Below are 8908 nucleotides of genomic sequence, written 5' to 3'. Positions count from 1 at the left end.
ACAACAGTTCTAAATTAATTATAGATGTAGAGATAAGATCGGGTCTAAAACATGCAAGATGAGGAAGGAGGTAAGAAAGTTTGTTGGAAATAAACTTTCAAATTCAGATGAAGTATAGAGGGCAATATGCTTATGGGTATTTTTTGCTCTTTTTATCAAAGGTCCAGTCCAGTGTTTTTCTCTAAAACTTACATGCAAAGAGACAAAGAATGGATTATTTGAGGTGAAGTTGTTGTTGTTTGCATTTAGCTAAAGTACATGAGTGACTTTTCTCATGACCAAAGCAAAAAACAAACAAACAAACAAAAAACCCAAACAAAAACAAAACAAAAAAACACCCCCAAAAATCCTCTGGCAAATCCCTTGGAAGTTATAATTTCAAATCCATTTTTTTATTCTCTCTTTGAAAAAAATCATCTTTAACCAGAGAAAAATCTTAGTTATAAGTTCATTTTTATACTTACTAGGTAACCACTATTTCCTAGTATTAACTTTCCTACATGTTTACTTAAGAGAACAGATAAATAACAACTTTTAATTTTTATAGCAAACATAGAAGTGATAGCATCTTTAGTAATTGCTTTAAGGTTTCTATTACTTCAGTTTGGGGGTAATATTATGAAGCATAATTTTGGCAGAAATAAAATAAATGAGCATCAGGTGAATGCCTAGTATAAAGCATTAAATAGGAATAAAATATTCATTATCTACATTCAACCATCTGTAATCAACAGGAGATTTGAAATTCAGAGCACTTTTTAACACCATTTCAAGTGCAGGACCTTTGTATACTTGTGTGCTGAAGACTAAAATCACAGTATGTCATATTGATGCATTTATGTTTCAGAAAGAAAAAAGTTTTTTAGTCTAGACTGCCAAAGCTGCTACAGATTTAAATCTAAATAGCATTGCTACCACAGTAGAAAATCAAGTGAAAATGGTAGAGGGTCCACCTGTAAAGGAATTTTAGATAGAAAAGGAATGGGTTATCCAAAATATATATAATAATAGCAAAATACTGGCTTGGAATAATGAAATCAGATGCACTGACCCTCCCCAGCATTTCCATTAACATAAATTGAATGGTCTATCTTCTGGTATCTAAATATTGCTTTGACACAGAAAGGTAAATACAGTAAGCAGCAGATGTAAGAACTGTCACACCGATAGAGCACACAAGTTTGAGACAAAATGTATGGTTCCTGAATAGTAGTGCTCATAAAGTTAAGCATAATGTTTAATAACTTGTAGGATAAATCAAAATAAAAGTTTTTTTCTTTCTTTTTCCATTGTGAAATATTAAGGGACAATCCGCTTTTTTGGTCCTGCCTTGCCAACATGGACATACCTGTCTTATTTTCCTGTGTTCAAAATATGTGCATATATCTCTTCTGACATCTGTTATCTCACAGTCAAATCCTACAGCTTTGATGAAATCTTTGGGGATGACTGGAATTTTAGCTCTGTAGAAATGGAGTTCTGGTTTTGAGATTTATCAGGAAATGCTTGAAGGATATTAAAACACATTCCTTGTGGATCTTGGTGTCCAGAAAAATAGTGTAATTCAAGATAAGGATGAGTTGTTATCATGAGACCTGTAGCCAAATATTTTTAGGGTCAACATAGTAATAATTGTAACCTATCTTTTGGATAATCCTGGAAAAATATATAGCTTTTAGTATGGTTACGTTTGCTTGTAGCTCATGTTTATGTTGTTACCTTCAATTTCATGTGTATAAGGCTCTGTGAACCCATCTCTGGTGTCCTGGGTTGTAAGATAAGCTTGTATTCTATTTGCCATCTGTTGAAGGCAAACCTGTTGGACAGGTTTTGTTATCTTTTCCAAGAACCGGTTTTGCTCCTAAGAGGTAATGGTTTGTTAGTGGGCCATTGACTGATTCAATGCAGGGCTGGTAACATAACACCATCCCATTGTGAGATGCTCCACCCAGAGGGGGAAGCAAAGCACTCTTTTATTTTTGGGGACAGAGCAGCTCTTTTTTTACTTTTGGGGGATTGCCAGAGAAGCAGCTCTCTTCGGCGGCACTCGCAGCGCTCTTTGCAGGATTCCGAGAGAAGCAGCTCTCTCTCTCTTCTTCGCGGGATCTCGCAGCGAAACAGCCGGGGAGGCGGCGGCGGCGGAGCTCAGAGGTGGCCCCGGCGCAGAGGAAGACCGGCCCCACTGCCACCAGATCTTCAGAGGAAAACTAAACCCTTCTAAAGATCACCACTGCAGCTGCAATTCATCAATCACTGCAAGGGGAGCAATCGTCCCAGCAGGACTGCTACTGGCACCCCGAATCCTCAGGTTCTGGACTTTTTCACTGGTTTTGTTTGTACCGATTGCATTTGCCTTTTTAAATTGTTGTCTAGTTTTCTCCTAGTAAAGAATTGTTACTCCCATTCCCATATCTTTGCCTGAGAGCCTTTTGATTTAAAACTCCTAGTAATTCGGAGGGAGGGGGTTTACCTTCTCCATTGCACAGGAGGCTTTAGCCCTCCTTCGCAGATTCCTGTCTTGTCAAACCTAGACATCTGGCAATCATGGTTTGGACAGGCAGATGCATAGACCAGTGAAGTTACCGCACTCCCAGACATTTGCTGAGTGTAGTGTCGCTTGGTATGCCTGGAGTTTTTCTAAAGTGCACTGTGTACCAAAGATTTTAAATGATGGCTAAAGTAGACATAACTTATCTTTAATTTACTGTTTCTTTGAGCTAAACCACATGAGCTTGTCAGTGTGATGTGGAACTATTGGAAGGAAAGAGGGCTGTGCAGAGAGACTTAGATTGGTTGGATAGATGGGCAGTGTCCAACAGCATGAAGTTTAATAAGTCTAAGTGCAAAGTTTTACATTTTGGCCACAAAAATCCCCTACCAGGTTACAAGTTGGGGACAGTGTGGCTGGACAGTGTTCAGGCAGAAAGGAACCTGGGGTTGCTGGTCGACAGCCAGTTGAATATGAGCCAGCAGTGTGTCCTGGTGGCCAAGAAGGCAACCTGGCCTGCATTGGGAATTGTGTGACCAGAAGGAGCACGGAGGTCATTCTTCCCCTGTTCTCAGTGCTGGTGAGACTGCATCTTGAATGTTGTGTTCAGTTCTGGGCCCCTCAGTTTAGGAAGGATGTTGAGACGCTTGAGCACGTCCAGAGAAGGGCAGCAAGGCTGTTGAGGGGCTTGGAACACAAACCCTATGAGGAATGTTTGAAGGAACTGGGGTTGTTTAGCCTGGAGAAGAGGAGGCTTAGTGGTGACCTTATTGCTGAAGGTTATTGACCTCCTGAAGGGAGGTTGTAGACAGGTGGGGTTTGGTCTCTTCCACCAGGCAGCAACTGACAGAACAAGAGGACACAGTCTCAAGCTATGTCAGGGAAGGTATAGGTTGGATATTAGGACAAAAGTTTCAATGAAATAATAAAGTACTGGAATTGTCTTCCCAGGGAGGTGGTAGAATCATCATCTCTGGATGTGTTTAAAAAAAGACTGGACATGGCACTTGTGCTATAGTCTAGTTGAGGTGTTAGGGCATAGGTTGGACTTGATGATCTTAGAGGTCTTTTCCAACCTCATTATTCTGTGATTCTGTGATTAACTCAGTACCACGAGACTTGCCTTGAAAGCACTTCTGGAGTTGGTGTTTTTTTTTCCTGGACTACAGTTGTGCTAGTATATGTTAAACAAAGCATCAATTATACAATATATTTTAGGCTTTTCTGCAGCCTTCACAATTTTAAACTTGCCAATTTCAGTGTTTCTCACTAGTTTCTTCTTAATGCTTTTTAATGCATGGAAAAAAAAAAAAAGGAGCAGTTCTAGGAAAGTGGAGAATAGAAAAATGTTTACGGGAATATGTAAAGTACCAGGCTTCTTTTGTTGTATCTGTTCTGGTTTGAAAGCAAAACCAGTGAGAGACTCTAAGTTAGAAATAAAATTTATTGGGAAAAGGGAAAAAAGACAAAAATACATGCAATGATACAAAAGGAAGACTACTGACAAAGTCACAATACAACCTGACATTCCTTTGGCCAGTGTGCTGGTAGCAGTCCAAATTGGAGTGGCTGCAGTCCTCTTGGAATGGCAGATGTGGTTGCTGTACCTTCTCGGAAATCTGTGGAAAGGCTGCCTCTCTGTCTAGAAATCCCCGGATTTATCCAGGTGGGAATTCCTAGCTCCTCCCCCTGGGTGGAGCATCTCACAATGGGCTGTTATTCTGAGTCACCCTTAATCACCTGTTAAACAGAACTGGCTCCTGGAGAGTATTACCTCTGAGTCATGTGGCAAGACATTGATTGGCCTATTAACAGGAGATAAGGAAAACTGTCCAGAGGCAACTCCTACTCCGATGGTACTTGGAAACATCTTGGTTCTTCAATCTTAGACAGTATCACAGGGCATCAAGTATTGGATTACATGAATACATATATAGTGCTCATTGTATCATAATGATATAAATGAGCCAACCTTAAAACTGCATAGTCCTGATTTTTACAATAATTTTCAGCATGCCTATACTATCTTGTAGTGGATAATGTAGACATGCATTTACAAGGGTTTGCCTTGTAAGCTGATAACCTGCAAAAATGTAATAATTTATTAGGAACATGATAAATCAGTACAGGAAGAAAATGTAATTACTGTGCAAGATTCTTGTTCTTGTCCATTTTTTATTAAAGAATCGAAGTACCAATAAGAATCGGATAGCTGATAGATTTTTCTGCAACATACTGTTGCTATGGACCTAAGTTATTCACAGTTTAGAGATTTTGTATTTTTATTTTGATTTTGTGCCAACTGAACATTTCAGAAGGTTATTGCAGATTGATGTTTCATTGCTGCACTTGTAACACAATCACGGGTGTGTTTGATAAATCAGCAGATTTAACATTAGCTTTTTAACCACCACAGATACCATGTATCATCTGTACCAGTAAGTCATTGATGGGAAATAGGTCAGCTGGGTTCATTCCTAGAACATAGAACATGGGGTTAAATATGGTCTGTTGGTGTGGTAGCTTGAAAATTTCTGAAATGGTGGTTTAGTGCCCAAAGCTGACATATGCAGGGGCAATTCATAAATCATAGAATGGTGTGGGTTGGAAGGAACCTTACAGATACCAGTTCTGTCAAAAGTACATGAATGAGATTAGCATTTGTTTTGCTGAAAATGAAAAGTCACAATAAAACCAGTCACCAGAGAACTCTTTTTCTTGTTACCAAAAAAAAAAAAAAAGTCGTGGTTGTTCATGCCAGCACACAGAGCTGCTGGAGAGACATTTATGAAACACTGTAAATTCTTACACTACTGTTTATGTTACATTTGGAGCGACTTACTTTGTGATCTCTAACACTGAAGTCAGATTACAAATTTATATTAAAATAGCCTAGTTTGAAAGAGTAAACTGAGTTTTAGGAGATTTGCTCAAGGGAAACTTGGTATCTATCAAGTGCTCTTGATGCAAATGTGATCAATATATATGCCTTATGAGTGATTATAAACATAGCATATGCCATCATTGTATGTATTTTATGCGCATGAAAGACTACTGTTCTGGTCTGTGTTATTTAAGCAAAATAGCAATAGGACTGAAATCATTGTTCTGTGCCCTGATTTCTGCATAACTTGCAGAACCAGCAAGTTCTTGGTTGCTGGTAAGAATAGATGGTTAGTTTTAATGCAGTGATAACTGAACAAGCAATCCTTCTTCCTTCTGATATAAAAACTTTATTTGATCATCTGATACATTATTCAAATTTGGTTTCTTCTCTAGAAACCAGTAAGAATAAAGCACATCAGGGCAAGTGGTAAGCCAGTATGAATCACTACCATAATTATTCTTACTCCATTCTTTGGAATATTTAAAAGTGTTTGTGATGTCATTAAAGTAGAAGACAAGACTATTTTGATAGCAGGTTAGCACAGCACACAGCAGATTTCTTGATTCACCAAATTTTTGTCTGAGGTGAGTATTTAATGTGGTCAGTGGCAATATCTCCAGGCAAGTTCAAAAACACTGAAACCTCTTCAAAACACAGATACAGATTTTCTCCTTTCCTATTCTTCTCCATTTCCATGAAAAAGCAATGAAGGGAGGAATTCACAATATAGAGGTGATAATTACAGTTGTAAAAATATAAGAAGGTAATATTTACCATAGACATACTGTAAAATGTAAAGAACATTTATGCTAGGCTAACACCACAGTATTACCCCTACACCATGAATTTCCTGGCACTGAGCCTTCACATTGCAGATACTGTGAACAAATAAAAAAACAGACTTAGCACTGAACTTTGAAACCCATGTCGGGGATTTCTAGAGATCTCTGTTTCTTGGTGGTCCTATGTCCTCAATGCAACGGAATTGTAAATATTAGCCACTGTATTGACTAAATCAGCCACAGGAAACACCTAGTGCTAGAATAGGCTGGCTGTAAATCTAGCCTCTAAGAGTAATAAAGTATTTACTATTGCTTATCACTTCTATGAGTTTGTTTCTGGAACAAGCTACAACAAGGTCACATCATGTTTACGTGGGGTCCTAGTCATAAGAGGCATGCTCAAATCCTTTCTTAACTAGTAATATGCATTTACCTCAAATGAGGCCTCAGTTACTATCTGACAGTGTGGTGCGTGTTAGCAAATCCCATCCTATTAAGTTCCATTTTGCTTCAGTTGATATTTGATTAACTATATATATATGCAAGGAATGGCCTCAAGTTATACCCATTTCAGCTAAATTTCAGGGTGCCTTTGGGGGTGAAATTCTACACCAAAGGAAAGATATGAACTCTCATTTTTTTGCAGCTGGAGTAAAACCTCTGCTTTCTGAAATGTGGAGCAAAAGGACAGCAGTACTTGTAGTAGTATTACTTCCCTGCCCTATTCTTTGGCTGCATTATGTCACAGAAGTTACTCCTTATGCAAGTGGAAGAAGCTGTGAACCAGCAGGTACAGAGTACAGTGCCGTGTGTTTATGTCCTGCAGAAACTCCAGGTGTGGAACTACCCTTTCTTGAGTTACTTCAAGGGAGAGGTAATTCTTGGCGTGTAAATAGCATAAATATCAGTGTAGTAAAGAACTGCACGTGCATGAACATATGTACACAGGGAATCTACAGCCTTACGTAGCATCTAAGCAGTGATTTTAGGGATCATCTTTGCATCTCTGGTGCTGTGCTGAGAAACTAACAGGTGCAGACCTCTCCGCACCCAATTGATTTTGGCTTCCTTACTGTGGCTGCTTTTCACGTAGCTGCTCATGGGTCTTAGCCTCAATCCTCTACCGGCAGCCACAGCAAGCCGTCCCAGAGAGAGGTAAATGCCCGTGTTCCAGGAGCTGCAACTTCTAGCCTTGCACTTAAGCTCAAAGTCGCCGAGGTACAGGGAGAAAAGCGAACCCATGCAGGGCCCTAGGGATGGCGGCGCTCTCCCGGCCTGAAGATCCCCCACCCCCATCCCAAGCAGACCAGCCTTCCGAATGAGGCAGTCAGGCTGCCGCGGGGAGATGGCGCTAGGTAACAGGCCAGAGGCGGGGGCTGGTGTCGCCGCCTCAGGGTGCGGGGCAGCAAGGCACGGCTGGTCTGCCCCGTACGTCCCGCCGCCCCAAGCCGGGAGCAGTGCCACGCGCCTCCTCCTCGCCTCCTCTACACACTTGATCGATACGCTGCAGGATTCTCACGGCGGGAGGGAGCGCAGGAAATAAAAACAAGTGTGTGAAGCGCTGGGGGAGGGGAATCCCTGATCCTGCTCCCCGGCCGGACCGCCTTGTCCTGTCGCGGAGCAGGGAAAACGAGGTAAACTGTCGGCCGGCGTGATCCACGGGAATGAGAACGCACCCAGCCGGTGCAGCGGCGCGGGGCTTTGTTCCTGGTGGGGCGGAGGAGATTCGGCAGCGGAGAGGGGAGGGAGGCCGCTCGGCGGGCCGCGGGGCCGCTGCGGTGGGGATTGAGGAGATGCGAGGCCCCCACAGTGGCGGCTACCGGGTGCCAGGGCTCCGCGCTCTCGACCCGGAGCTCGTTAGGGCGGGAAGGGCACAGTTCCCGATGGTGGGGCCGGGCGGGGGTTCGGACAGTCCAGAGGGACTGGGAGGGCCGTCCACTGGGACAGTATTCGGGAGTCCATGTTACCGGGAGGGTAGAGGTGGTGGAGCGCCGCCGTAGGGAAGGCAGGATGACGCCGGGGCTGAGGGCCGTACCGTCCGCAGGCAGGCTCCAGCCGAGAGGGCGGGAAGGCCCTCCCATGTCTTTGTAGTCATGCTTAGCTCTCTCTGTGCTGGGCAACGTAGTGGCCGGGCTTCTCTCTTAGAAAGTTACTTCAGCCTGTGGATTTGTCAGGCAGGGAGACCCCCTGGTCTGGGGCTGGGGTGCGTCCGCCAGCGGGCAGTTCCCCCCCACCGCGGGGAGCCCCCCCGCACCCTGCCCCGGGTCCGCTTGGCTCGTCGTCCAGAGGCAGCCCTTGCTGAGGCTGGCCTAAACCTCAGCACATCTGCCGGTATGTGTGATAAATGGTGGTGTCTTTGGTACCCACCCAGATCTCTCCCGGTGCCCAGCTTTTCTGAACTGTCGGCAGTGTCTTGTCATCGCTGACTAAAACTTCCAGCTGCTTGAAGCTTTCTGGTCCCTTTTTTAGATAAATAAACCTTACTGAAGACCGAGATTCAGGATCTTTGTATGTCTTCTGACAAACGTCCGGGTCTTAAACAGCTTTTGACATTGGTGCTGGCCGATAGTGCAGGCTAGGTGGCTCAGGCTCCATAGCTGTGATCCTCCGTGTCGGGTCGTCTCCTGAATGTTAAGGAGTTGCACGTTAAGCAAGAGTCTCGTTTCCAAGTCTAGGATTAGGTGAGAAGGTGAGAACTACAGTATTTTCTGTAACTTGAATTTTTTATTTTGGATTACTGCTTATATGTTT

At 42.9% G+C, this 8908-nt stretch overlaps 1 protein-coding gene across 27 annotated transcripts in view; it reads left to right on the top strand.

The window, feature by feature from the left end:
• The first annotated feature begins 7491 nt into the window (after positions 1-7491).
• TNS3 (tensin 3) overlaps positions 7492-8908 on the top strand; it is a 186414-nt gene continuing 184997 nt past the window's right edge. For 7 of the 27 annotated variants that reach the window (XM_085571617.1, XM_085571613.1, XM_085571615.1 and 4 more), the window contains exon 1: positions 7495-7791. The gene's annotated coding sequence lies outside the window, so the exon portion shown is untranslated. The other 20 variants (XM_085571626.1, XM_085571642.1, XM_085571644.1 and 17 more) reach the window with 11 other exon arrangements.

Source organism: Lonchura striata, chromosome 2, assembly GCF_050655825.1.
Source record: "Lonchura striata isolate lonStrDom1 chromosome 2, ASM5065582v1, whole genome shotgun sequence".
Lineage (NCBI taxonomy): Eukaryota > Metazoa > Chordata > Aves > Passeriformes > Estrildidae > Lonchura > Lonchura striata.
This window is presented reverse-complemented; position numbering and strand designations above follow the sequence as displayed.